The following is a 14,457-nucleotide window of genomic DNA, read 5'->3' as shown; positions in this document are numbered from 1 at the left end:
ACATCATTAGTCAATAAGGAAATTAAAATTAAAATCACAATAATATCTTATTATATGATAACCAGAAGGACCATGATATAAAAGATAGTTAATGCCAAGTATTATAAGGATTTCAAGAAACTGGAGCCCTCCTAAATTGCTGGTGCAAATAAAAATAGTACAACCTCTTTGCAAAAGTCCATCTGTTTCTTAACAAGCTAAACATAAACTTATCATATGACCAGCAATTTTTATCCTAAAAATCTATCCAAGAGAATTAAAATGCTAGATACACTCTCCCCTCAAAACTTAATATGCCAATGTTTATAGAAGCATTGTTTATAATACCTAAAAAGTGGAAACCCAACTGGTGAATGGATAAACAAATGTGATATGTCCACATAATGGAATACTCTAAATAAATAATAAGTAATACATTATATATCTGGAAGATGAATTGACTTCAAAGTCTTTATGAAGGAAGCAAGACACAAAATACTATGTATTATATGTCTTCATTTACATAAAATGTTCAGAACAAATTTACATAAATAGAAATCATATCTATAGTTACCTGGGGATGGGGATGGATGTGAGGATTGGCTTTCAGCAGGTTCAATGGAAATATTTAAATTAGACCATGGTAGTTGTGCAACTCTATAAACTTATTTAAATTGTAAATAACTAAAATTTATTGAATTGTAAATAACTATGTGTGAATGTTATGTTTAAATCATACCTCAATAAAGCTGTTAAAATACCTGAAAATAAACGTTAAAGAAAATTGGGCAGGAAAGAGACTCAAAGTTATTTCTAAAACACTTTATGATATAATGCAATTACAATATGGCTCACTCTCTATGCAAATAAATTATAATATTGTAACAAGTATTGTAATCTGATAAAATTATTATCAGATAGAGAAATAAATGTTGCAACACTTAGCTTTATATGGCAAGTGCTGATCATTTCTGTGAATAGAAACACTATAAAGTCTTAGCCATGAATTTTTCAGTCATTATATTTTGAATATGATATGCTTAAAAGAAGAAAAATGTTGTATTTGGCAATACATTTGCTGAAATAGTTACTTTATGGAGTGATCACTTGCCAGAACTCTTAAAAATATATAGAATGAATGATGCCTACTAGCACATTCTCTGTTAACATTTTTATAGAATTATAATATATAATGTTATTTTCAGGAACCAAGCTTCAGAAATAGTTATTACTGGTTTAAGTTACAATCAGCTATAAGAAACATCATAATGTTAAAATAATTTAATGATTCATCATTTGCATCAACATATTCATGATCACCTTTTATTGATCCAGGTTTTGTATTGTTTTTATAGAGCTGCCCTCACATGCTTCAGCAGCATTAGATGGTAAGCATGACTTGTAGAAAAATTTTATGAAGTTTGTAATACAATTGTAATATTTATAATAGTGTGAAATATGATGAATACATAGCATTTATTTCATTTTCCTCCTGAGTACATAGAAAGAACATGTTTCCTAAATCCAGCTGCATCTAGTTCTGGCTAACAAATTGCAAGAAAAAAGTAAAGTAAACTAGCTCTAGGTCTCATTTATAAATATATTCCATGAAGAATCCTGCCCTAGGCCTTTCCTTTCTGGTATAGTCTTGGAGGGGAATGTAAAAGATGGTGGTAATTCCAGATTGAAAGAAACTGTACCCCTTAGAGATTGCATAAAGACCTTCTACCATAACTTCCAGTCTCATTAGACTATGTAATGATTAGTATTAAAATTTATTATGTTAAGCCATTGAGATTGACATGGCAGATTTTCTATTACCTTGTCTGCAGAATTCTAACATATTATTAACTTCAACTCATAATAAAATATTATATTGGAAATGCCTGCATATGGCCGTATTTCTGGCTAATAAGTTTACAGTTCTTCTTTAGAACTTTTAAAATGATATTAAAATGTTGTCAAATATTGCATAAATGCACATATACATTCAAAATTTATTTTGGAGTGTTGAGCACTACTAGCTGTGTGCTAGATGTTGTCCTAGATACTTTATATGCATTAATTTGGATAATCCCATCAGCAATCCAGCGAGGTTGGTGCTATCCTTAACATCATTTTACAAATGAGGAACTTCCATTCTAACATTAGACTATGTTTCTAGTCAGTGGAATGGCTAAGTCTCAAGCACAGGTAGTCTGATTTGGAAGCATGAGCTCTTAATTACTAGGAAAATCAGAAGGGCCATAAATACATACATGAAACTAGCTTTAAACATTTCATTATTTTATAATTCAAGTGTGTATATGATCATCTTACAGTCTGCTAAATAGATACAGTCATACACGTAATTTTTCTAGTATCAATAAAATTAGTAATAGCCTATGGTAGTAAAAATCACATCATTAACATAAGAAAATACTTGAATATCATATGCACAGCTTTTAAGTGTTTTCGAGGTTAACATTCACACAGTATCACTATAAATAATTACACATTTACAGATCAGTAAATGAAGGCAAGATGAGATGTGGTCACTTGTTGGCACAATAAGTGCAGATCCAGGATGTGTGACTCCTTAGTCACTATGGAATCCAGTTGGTGTGACTCCATAGTCTCTACAATATTCTCTCTACCCTGTTTAATTCAGTGCTTCTCGTCATCAAGTAGGAAACACAATTGTGAATAAAATGACAATTATGCAAACAAAACTTTTTGTAAGAGAATTCTATTTTGTGCAGTAGAGAAAAATCTATGCCTATGTTTTACACATCTGTTGTTTATCTTTAAGTCAAAAAGGGAAACAACAGGCTTCCCAAAATGGCATTCACAGTTCCTTTATTCATCAAAATAGCTATCATAGGTAAAAATGTCATCTAAAATCCTTAACCAAAAAACAAAGTAACTTTAGTATTTAATTGCTATACACCTTTAAAATAGTTTTAAATTAGAAACTAAAGTTTCCTTTACTAGCTAACTTGCTGACTATGTAGGAAATTCCTCATGCATGTATGGGACAGCTTGCTACATGTTGCCATTTGAGGACTAACAGGACTTTTGAGTTCCCAAATACATTCTCATTTACTTAACTCAATGCCTAAATGTCAGATCTAATGCCTTAATGTTGACAGTTAAAATTCATGTATGCTTTCTGGAAATGATACCACTATAAGCAATTTTCAGCCACTTATCAATTAAATTATTAATACAGGTACTATATTATTTATAAAAGGAGATAGGATCTTTCCAATATAATGGATAGAATTTACTCTTCCTTTTATCATGATATATCTTTTATCTTTCACATCTACCAAAATAGATGCCCACAAAACAATAATAGTTGCTTTTGCAGAACTTATATAGAGTAAGTCACTTATAATGAAGCCAGAATATAGCCGAAGCATGTAAGAAAACCATGTAAAAATAACTGAAGCACTTGTAAGAAAGGCAGACTCAGATTAAATACCACAGGAGGCAGCTCTATGGCGGATGAAGAAACAGCAGGAAGAAACCGATTGGAGCCACATATTTCAGAGTAGGGAGTAATACCAAAGGTGAAGATTAAGCTAACTTGAGAAGAGAAATGGGCATAATAATAAACTGTATTTACATTCCAATTTTGTTTAGGAATGATCTTCATGGGGTCATTCTAATGAATTTCAGAAATGTAAACACCACTTGCATCATCAATAATAATACAGAAATTTTAATATAACCTTTAGCAAGTATTCAAAGAACAGGCATGTTCAATCAAGCAAAATGTTTTCACTTTCTCCATTAGAATTAACAAAGAAAAGCAACTTCATAGTTCATTTTGTCCGGGTAGTGAAACCTTGAACAGAAAATGGCAGAGTTGATTAAAAAAAAAAAAAAAGTAAAGAAAGAAAAGAAAATCATAAGTCAATCTCAGCATTGAGCACAGATTTAGAATTCTGATACAAAGTATTTGCACAAAAAATAAAGCACCTAGCACACTGGAAATTAGATGCAACTTATTTTAAAAATTTATTAATGAAATAAGCAGCATTTCAGACCAGTGAGGAGAACTGAAGAGTACAAAGATGTGGTGCTGGGAAAATTGATTACTTATACATTTACAAAATAAATTTGATCCCTTCCTGACATCTTATATGAATTCAATTCCACATTGATTAAAGACTTAAACCACCTAATTGTGGTTGGAAGGTAATTTCTAAACAAGACATAAAATAAACCCAAAAGCTATAAAGTAGATTTATTTGTTCAACTACATTAATATTGAAAATAATAAATATGAACATTACAAAGATACGTTTACAATTTCCAACTCTCCTAAGATGGGTATTTTTAAAGTAATTATTTTAAAGTAATAAAAATAACAGATTCAATAGGATAATGGACAAAAACATGATCTGTTATTTCATACAAGAAGCACAATGTTATAAAAATATATGATAAAAATAATTTAACTAGAAATTGAGATAAACAAAATAACACATGAGATAAACTTTCATCCCCACTCAATTGTTAAAAATGAAAAAAAGATAATTCAAAGTGTTAGTGAAATATGATTTTCTTTCACACGCAGTCACACTTTAAATCAGTAAGCATATGTAGGAATAATGATTTTTTCTTACGAAATATATTTGAAAATGTACACAACCTGTAATCTAGGGATTCCAGTCATAGAATATTAATATACAAAATCTCTCTTATCTGATGCAGCAGATATATACGATTGTTCCTAGCAACACTGTAACAATAATAAATGTTAACACAACCCAAATCTTCATCAACAATATAATAGGTAAGTAAATTGTTCAAAAACTATCAGTAATCTCACATAGTAGTGGAAATTAGGGAACTACATACATCTCAAAATATCAGTGTGGAGTAACTAAGTGAATCACAAAAAGTCTCTTTACAATATGATTTCATTTACATATGTATGAAAACCGATGAAAATTATTTTTTATTTTGTATAAATTTATAGGATAAAAGTGTGAGTTTCTTATATGCAAAGATCGCATGTAGTGGTGGAGTCAGGTCTTTTAGGGTATCCATCTCCCAAATAATGTGCATTGTGCCCATAAAGTAATTTTTGTATTATTCATGCCCTCTCACTTTCTTACCCTTTTGAAATCTCTGCTTTCTGTCATTCTATTCTCTCTGTATATGTATGGATAAAGGTAATGAAGAACATCAGCTAGAATTTGTGTTAAACTAATAGAAATTTTATATTAACTCAAATAATTTAAATCTTACTTTTCAATTATAGCCCAGAGATTGTTAATCCAGGAATAGTAGAGAGATTTCACTAAAATTATTTTTTATGCTGGTTCATACTTAACATCGTCATTTATATGCAAGTTCAAAAAATGAATGTTGAAGATCAGCCATCAAGAACACATTCCAGATAGTAATAAGGAGAAGAAGTTAAAAAAATAGAAAAGGGGTTCTCCTAAGAATCCTACCCAATGGTTTTCTCTTAGATCTTTTATCTCAGAAACCACCATTGCCAGCCGGGCCTGGTGGCTCACGCCTGTAATCCCAGCATTTTGGGAGGGCGAGGCTGGTGGATCACCTGAGGTCGGAAGCTGGAGATCAGCCTGGCTAACATGGTGAAACACTGTCTCTACTGAAAATACAAAATTAACTGGGCATAGTGGCACGTGCCTGTAATTCCAGCTACTAGGGAGGCTGAGGCAGGAAAATCACTTGAACCTGGGAGGCAGAGGTTGCAGTGAGCCTGAATCGCACCACTACACGCTAGCCTGGGTTACAGAGTGAGACTCTGTCTCCAAGAAAACAAACAAACAAACAAAAACACAAAGAAACCAACCACCATTGTCTTCAGATGAAGCTAGATGAGTAATTTAGCTGATTTGAGTATCTAGCTCAAATAAAATCAGAGCTCCGTACTAGGGGTAAAGAGTGGAGGGAAGTGTATAAGGTAAGCAGCTGTCTTCTGCTCATATAGCAAAATGACAAGGGCATGCAAGAGGAAAGCTAATAAAAAAGGATGAGTTCATGTCCTTTGTAGGGACATGGATGCAGCTGGAAACCATCATTCTCAGCAAACTATCGCAAGAACAGAAAACCAAACATCGCATGTTCTCACTCATAGGTGGGAATTGAACAATGAGAACACTTGGACACAGGAAGGGGAACATCACACACTGGGGCCTGTTGTGGGTTTGGGAAGAAGGGGGAAGGATAGCATTAGGAGATACACCTAATGTAAACGACGAGTTAATGGGTGCGGCACACCAACATGGCACATGTATACATATGTAACAAACCTGCACGTTGTGCACATGTACCCTAGAACTTAAAGTATAATAAAAAAAAAAAAAAAAAAAATAGAGGATCTCTGGAGACTGGGAAAAGGGACACTTGGTATTTGGAATGCATATGGTTTTACAAATCCATCGCTATTATTGCATATCTTAAGCTTGGTGGTAGGTACATAGACGCTCATTTTTAGCATAAGTTTTAGCATAAGTTTACCCATGTGCCCCTGAACCTAAAATGAAAGTTTAGCTGAAAAGAACTAAAAACAAAATGAAACACATGAAAAATTTGTCCCGATTAATGTTTCAATTTCAATGTGAGTAATGCAAAACTTTTTTTCCAATGGCTACCAAAAATAGTGCTATACTTCCACTAAGACTTTGACTATGTTCTAGCAACAGAGTCCAAGTATGTAGACATGACTATGGCAGAGTTATATGGAACAGTTACACTGTCAGGTTCTTAATGTACACTTTGTGCTCCTTATGCAAAAATAATAATAATCTATTTGTCTTTTATTAGCCATAGATAATCTCTTTCTATTTTTAGAAGATAGCAAAGCAGCTTGCTCATCTTCAATTAGCAGAAAATTGTTTTACATATTTTCTTCAAAGAAACAAGAACGAAAACAAACTTAGTTTTAAATTATCTCCCGTAAGCTGTCTTCATTTATTCAAAGGGTAGAGAAGGAAATGGCAGTGAGAAAATTAGCATGTATGAAGCACTTACTATGTGCCAGCCACTGTGTTAGGTACTTAGCATTCAAAGTGGTTCCTTTCAGGGTTGCCACATCTCATACAACAGTGCTCCAGACAAATTATACAATATCACAGTGTGGATTAAAAGAGTGAGCTTCATAAACCTTATTTTTTTGTGCTAAGAACTCTTAAAATCTACTCTCAGTATTTTTCAAGAATATAATATATTGTTATTAACTATAGTCCCTGTTGTACAATAGATCTCTTGAACTTATTCCTCTTAAAAGAAACAATAGGCTTCACAGGATCAAGAGAAGAAGGCTTTCAGATTCCCAGTCTGGGTTTTGTCCCCAGGTAGAGGCAGGCTGGAGCTCAGACCCCCTAATTGATATGTAGTGTGTTTATTCATTCCCTAGAGGTATGCTGTCTCTCCCTATTGTTCTATCTTCCTGTAGGATAAGCATGATAAAGCACACTGCCTGAGGGGGGATAAGTAGGCTTGTGGGATCCAGATAATCTGCATTCAGTGCTGTAGGTTTAGAGGAGTTGTGTGAGAAAATCAACTGCCTAGTACTAGTGGATCAAGGTCACTGTATTATTAGATTTAAAACCTTGCATTATACTTGAGGAATCTGAGTTCAGAGATATTAACATGTCTGAGGTCACACATGTAGCACAGTCACAGTCATCCTTATGATTCCAAAGCCCATAGTGTTATACCAGGCTATACTATTTTTCAATCTGAATATGATTGAGGCAACTACTGTGCTCCATCAAATTCTGTTTACTCTAAATTGTTTTCATTTTTTTCCAGAATTCGAGTATTTTTTAACAGTGCTTTATTCACACATACACATACCCACATCTCTCTCTCTATAGATGTATGACTCTAATACATATTTTAAATATTATATATAATCTGTTGTGATAGATAATATTGTGTTATAATATCTGTTTTAACACTCATTATTACTTAGGCAAAGTTTTTTCTAATGACAGTTATACTATAAAGTATATAAAATGAATAAATAAAACATGTAATTTCAAACAAGCCAGAAATAATGCAGAAAGTTAGCATTATATAATTTTTACAATCTGAGCATGATAGATAAGCTAATTAAAGCTATATTATATTGTTTCCATTTCTATTTTCAATTTGTTGTCCTACATACTAAAATGATAATATGAATAAAAAACTCCAAAGATTAGCTATGCCACAATCAAGAGTAGAAAATTCAGGAAATTACAATCGAGAGTTTACTGTTGAAAGAAACATCAGTAAAGTTGATTCTGAAGTATGCTGATTTGATACATTTAGCCATACTTAGAGAATGAGTTACTCTGAAACTATCTGACCAAGTTGGGTAATAATCAGTTAACAGGTCAACATAAAAGATGAAAGTATCTTTCAAAACAGTTAGCTTTTCTTTATCTTATCATAATATATTTACCTGGTAAACTTCATCAGTCACCTTGCAAATACATGGCTTTCAATGAAAAGTCATTATATCAATGCAATGATATAATGCATATAAAGCATAACAAAATTTTTGAAACTAATTAATACAAATTTCAATAATCTGTCCTACATATTATTGTAGTTATGTTCATTAGTCCAAAGAGTATGTTTAAGCACAGAAATGAATTTAAATAAGAAAAACTATATTTATCTTACTACCAGGCAATATCACAGAAATGTAAAAATAAATATTAGGTTGAGACCACCTGATTGTTGATACATATGCTTAGGAAAAATTTAGATTCCAGACAAAAGAAATTATTTATCATCTCATCCCACCTGTTAAAATATCTTGATATTCAATGATGGATGACAGAGAAAATTAAAATCTGATAGCCTTAAAACATCATACGATTACTAATTTTACATTCCTTACTAAGATTTCTGTTGCAATATTTTAATACATAAACACTGATTTATCAGTATGAATTTCACTGCAAGTTTGCACTTCAGTGGAGCTGCTCACCCACTGTAAATCTATTTCACTTTATACAATAGATATGTAAAGTTGAAACAAAATCATATATTTGCAATAATAATTTTGTATATCATTGTGTTAACTACCAAGGGACTTTCATTCCTTTAAAGGATGTGAGGCTTCAGGAAGTCAATGAAAAATGGTCTTTAGAAGGGCTAAATTTAAGCAAGAAAATATTGACTTCTGTCTTTTGGCCATACGACAAAATTTCCTATGAAATAGATTAAATTATAGTTAAAGGAACTATAGCCTAATTCTTCTCATAAAAATTGTTGACTTATAAAAGATATAACATACATTATACTACCAAAAGGTTCTATAGGCTACCAGAAAATTTTGAACATCTTTATTTATCCTTATTTCCAAAGATAATATGCATTTAGTTCTTTGAGTTTCAAAACTGTCCTTTTCTCTTAGAAGAGGCCTTTTGTTTCTATGTCCTAGATTTTATCTATCAAGGTCCCAAAACTTACAAGGGTCCTAGTGATCCTTTGGGAGAAGACATTTATTTATCATAGTCTGTGTGGAATATATATATATATACATACACACATGCACACACACACATACACATATGTATGTGTGTATACATATATATGCATAGATGTCATATTATATGCCATATTATATGACATATATATGTCATATTGTACGTCATATTATATGACATATATATGACATAATATACGACAATTATCCTTGAAACTACTCAATGTATTCACTCATCAAAAGTTGCATTGGGATACTTCACCTGATATGTTGTATGTTTTTACTCTACTAGGAGAGTAAAAATAGAGAAGCATTATTTTCCTCTCCTAATTTAAGAATTCTGTACCATTAACTTCAAGTTACCTCTAAGTGCTTCTTTAAAAGCCTAATATATTTCTCATTTTTTTCTCTTGAATTCATCAACTGTTTCTCTATCTTCAAATCTAGAATAATTCTTTCACCATCATTAACCATGAATGAAGACTTTGCTTCTTGTATCACTGCAAATATTAGATGCAATCAAAGAGAACCTGCATAAATTCCCCACTGCCCCCCCACCATATATATCCTGTCACTTGCTTCTGGCTTTTGTGCCCATATGTTCTGCTTTTATTTGTCCTGTTCATAAGGATCTAACATCTGTTTAGATCTTAAGCCAACTTTTCCTCTCGCTCACTAGATCCCATCTCTTCTTTCCCACTCAAAGGCTTAGCCTCAGTAATTTTTTTCCATCTACATTATGAATTCTTACACCTTTATCGGATAGTACCCTCAAGCTTACTAACATGTTGTAGTTTTTTCTCATCTTAACAATTTACATCTCTTCCTAGAACCTCTCTCCAAAGTTCAAAATGCATGTACTTAATTGCTTACTCTTCTACATGAGTGTGCATTTTAAACTTGACATGTTCAAAACCTAAATCCTATTGTCTTTTTTTTTTTTTTTTTTGAGACTGAGTCTCGCTCTGTCGCCCAGGCTGGAGTGCAGTGGCAGGATTTCGGCTCACTGCAAGCTCCGCCTCCCGGGTTCACGCCATTCTCCTGACTCAGCCTCCCGAGTAGCTGGGACTACAGGTGCCCACCACCATGCCCGGCTAGATTTTTGTATTTTTTTAGTAGAGACGGGGTTTCACCATGTTAGCCAGGATGGTCTTGATCTCCTGACCTCGTGATCAGCCCATCTCGGCCTCCCAAAATGCTGGGGTTACAGGCGTGAGCCACGGCGCCTGGCCCCTATTGCCTTTTTAGAAAAGTAAATTCTTGCAGCCTTCTCCATCTTTTTCCTTCTAGATGTTCAGAAAATATAATTGGGTATTTTAAAATGTTCAGAATGTAACCATTTTTACTACTTTCTCTGATAACATGTACGGTGGCACCACCATCTTTTCTTAGCTGATTTATTGTATTTGACTTCTAACAGGTTTCTCTGCTCCTAGTTTTGTTCCCTCAAATCTATTATCAAAGAAATAGTCAGAGGAATCATTTAATACAATGTCAAGGATGCCATTCCTCTTCTCTCAAAGCCTGCCATTGCCTTCTCTCCAGCTCATAATACAAGACTAAGGTTTGTTGTGACTTTGTCTGGCTCCTCCATTCCTCCCTGACTGTGTCTGCCACCCTACTCTTTTTGCTCTTTCTGCTCCAGATGCTCTGACAGTCTTACAGTTTCTAGAAAAACCAAGCATGCTCCCGTTTTATGACTTTTACAGTTATTATTCTCTCTACTTCAACCATTTTCCCTCATGTAATATACATTCCGCTCTATTATTTCTTTCAAGTCTCTATTCAAATGTCACTTTATTTGGGTCTCCCCTGACCACCATACAGAACATGTACGCTTTCCGAACTGTTCATCCTGTTTATATTATCCATATTTATCCAAACAATCTGTTCATTTCCTATTGTCCCTTACAGTATGTAGCTCCATTAATGCAGGTGGTTTCCCTATGTTGGCTCCTGATGCTTTTCAAGGGGCTAGACCGGTGCTTGGCATGTAATAAGATTCTCATGCATTGCTGAATGGATTGATAAAATGCTGTTGGGCTATTTCAAATTTTCTGTTTCTTACTTACATAATTCCAATGATTTAAATAGTCATAACTTTCTGGGCTTATAGGCTTATTTCTAGGTTGAATCAAGAAAACCATTAAGCCCAGTGAAACTAGCAAATGCACTTATAAGGTCTTTCAGACACAAAGTATACTTTGCTTTTAGTACTTATCTTGTTCTAATCGGTAGCATTTATAGACTGTAGGAACTAACAGCAGAAATTTTATACCACATTAAGAAAGAAGAAAAATGAGAGCGGAGAAAGTAGGCTCATTACAGATAAATGGTGATGGAGAAGAGAGGTAACATCCCAGTAATGGAAAAAGCAAATAAATTCCCAGTAGTCTGAGTTTCACAGGATAGAGATGGAAAACTTGATAGTTATTAGGCCTCAACATCAAACAAGATGACTATATAACTAATGAATATATGACTATATATTTATTTAAATATGTATGTTGTATATTTATATATTTAATGATATATATTCATTAAATGAATAAATGAATTCACTAAATAAATGATATATATATAAAATATATGATATATATATATGTATGTAAAACTTGAGAAACAAGTATGCTCTTGTTTCTCAAGTTACAATCAACCAGAGAGAATATGTTTCATCTCCCACAGAGATTAAATTCTGGTGAGGAATTGTATTAGTTGAAGTATTAAGGTTAAGATAGTGACATTGTTTATTACTATCTGGTAGAATTTATAGAAAATAGAGTAATTATTCAATTGTTGGTGGGGAGTGTGAAATGTGTGAAAATTTGAAATAAAATGATAAATATTTATGTCCAAAAAATTTATTATGAAAAAAATCAAATAATTCAAAGTTACATTACCCTGACAATTGTCTCAGTTTCTTCACCCTGCAGATATAATCAAGGAAGCAACAGTAATTGCATTTTTTACTAGAGTCTTCTCATGCTTTTTAAGTTCTGTGAAGAAATGCAATCTCAGTAACGCCTATAATCAAAGCATGGACCATTTATTGTTGCATTATTGGTCTGTTCAAGTGCTATAACAAAATATAAACCAGGTGACTTAGAAACAATGCAGGTTTATTTCTCACAGTTCTGGAGACTACAAAGTCAGAGATCATGGTGCCTGAAGATTCAGTGTCTGGTGAGGGCTCATTTCCTGGTATGTAGTAGGTTGTCTTTTTGACTGTGTCTTCACATGGTGAAAAGGAAAAACTCTGGTCTCCTCAATCCCTTATTAGGGCACTAATCCCATTCACAAGAGCTCCATTCTCATGACCTAATAAACTCTCAAAAGCCCTACCTCACCATACCATCACACTGGGGATAAGGTTTCAATGTATGAATTTTTGTAGGACATAAATGTTCAGATCATAGCAGCTGTAAAACAAATTAATCACAAACTTAATACCATAAAGCAACAATAGGCTTTCATTATTTTACAGTTTCTTTTTTTCTTTTTCTTTTTTTTTTTTTTTTGAGACAGAGTCTCACCCTGTTGCCCAGGTTGACGTGCAGTGGCACAATCTTGGCTCACTGCAAGCTCTGCCTCCAGGGTTCACGCCATTCTCCTGCCTTAGCCTCATGAGTAGCTGGGACTACAGGCGCCCGCCACCATGCCCAGCTAATTTTTTTGTATTTGTAGTAGAGACGGGGTTTAACCGTGTTACCCAAGATGATCTCAATCTCCTGACCTCATGATCTGCCTGTCTCAGCCTCCCAAAGTGCTGTCTCAGCCTCCCAAAGTGCTGGGATTACAGTCATGGGCCACCGTACCTGGCCTATTTTACAGTTTCTATAGGTATAAATTCAGAAACAGTTTGACTGGGCAGTTCTGTCCCAAGATCTCTAATGAAATTAAGTGGAGATGGTTACTAACGTTTCAGTCATCTGAAGGCTTGACTGGGGCTGGAAGATCTGCTTCCCAGGAGTTCTTACTGAAAGGGCAGAGTTCCTTTCTTCAGACACTTCTCCAGAGGGCTGCCTGACTGTCCTCATGATTTGACTACTGTCTTCCTTCAGGATGAGTGATTCAGGAGAGAGCAAGGAAGGACTGCCAAGTCTTTTATAACCAAGCCTCAAAGTCACACATCATTACTTCTGCAATGCCAACGGCTATAAACTTTTCCCTGTATGATTTCCTTCTTTTCATTATGCTGAAGTTTCAGCTCAGCATTTCGAACACCTAAGGCAATGAAATGGAACTTGCCCCAAAGAAAAAACAAAAACAGTGAAAATGTCTGGGAAAATTGCAATCTTACAAATGTGTTGATACCAAAGTCCTGAAAACAAAATAAAATTTTAGAAAAATTCAACGATATAATTCCTGTGTTATTTGATATTCTTTACTGAATAAATAACAAGTAAAGACTACAGAATCATTCAACTTAAAAATATACACATATATGTTTCCTTCAACCATTAATGTCAACTTCACACATATAGGTTTAGAAATATATTTCATTCCATTTCGAATAAAGAATGGTTTTTCTCTTCTCCAACCTGATTATTTGTGTTATTAATACAAGCAGAATGCCTAAGGGTTGAATCACTTCAGGAGTTGTGAATCAAGTGTAAAACAAATGTTCATTTATGGATGGAAGAAATAACGCCAAGGGAATAGCAGATCACCAACTACTGAACTTAGTGTATTGACATATGACACAACATTTTGTGATTCTTTAGCAGTTCATCTGTTCTTGACTTTTTGTCCTTTATAATAATATTACAAAACAAGAAAATACCAAAAGCTAAAACAAAATAAAATTATGTAACAGGATGTCTTAAGCTTCGTTTTTTAATTTATCGCTTCATCAGAGTAACTAATATGTGGTAGCATATCTGTAAAATGACCATGATGGATGCAAAAAGAACTACTTCATACTGCTTCATATTTCAAAAGCAAGTGCTTTGTAAAAACAAAGAGCAACTTGTGTTTATAGTCAGAATTTAGCTTTTTTATTGCTTTTTTGAGACAGTATG

At 33.5% G+C, this 14,457-nt stretch overlaps 1 long non-coding RNA gene across 1 annotated transcript in view; it reads left to right on the top strand.

Moving 5' to 3' along the window:
• Positions 1-1,314: 1,314 nt before the first annotated feature.
• LOC111549456 overlaps positions 1,315-14,457 on the top strand; it is a 73,311-nt gene continuing 60,168 nt past the window's right edge. Inside the window, exons 1-2 of the long non-coding RNA XR_002733743.1 lie at positions 1,315-1,367; positions 12,569-12,619. This is a non-coding gene — a long non-coding RNA (uncharacterized LOC111549456). The remainder of the gene's footprint in view (positions 1,368-12,568; positions 12,620-14,457) is intronic.

Source organism: Piliocolobus tephrosceles, chromosome 6, assembly GCF_002776525.5.
Source record: "Piliocolobus tephrosceles isolate RC106 chromosome 6, ASM277652v3, whole genome shotgun sequence".
Classification (NCBI taxonomy): Eukaryota; Metazoa; Chordata; class Mammalia; order Primates; family Cercopithecidae; genus Piliocolobus; species Piliocolobus tephrosceles.
Note: the sequence above shows the minus strand (reverse complement) of the source record. Positions and strands in the feature narration are given on the sequence as shown.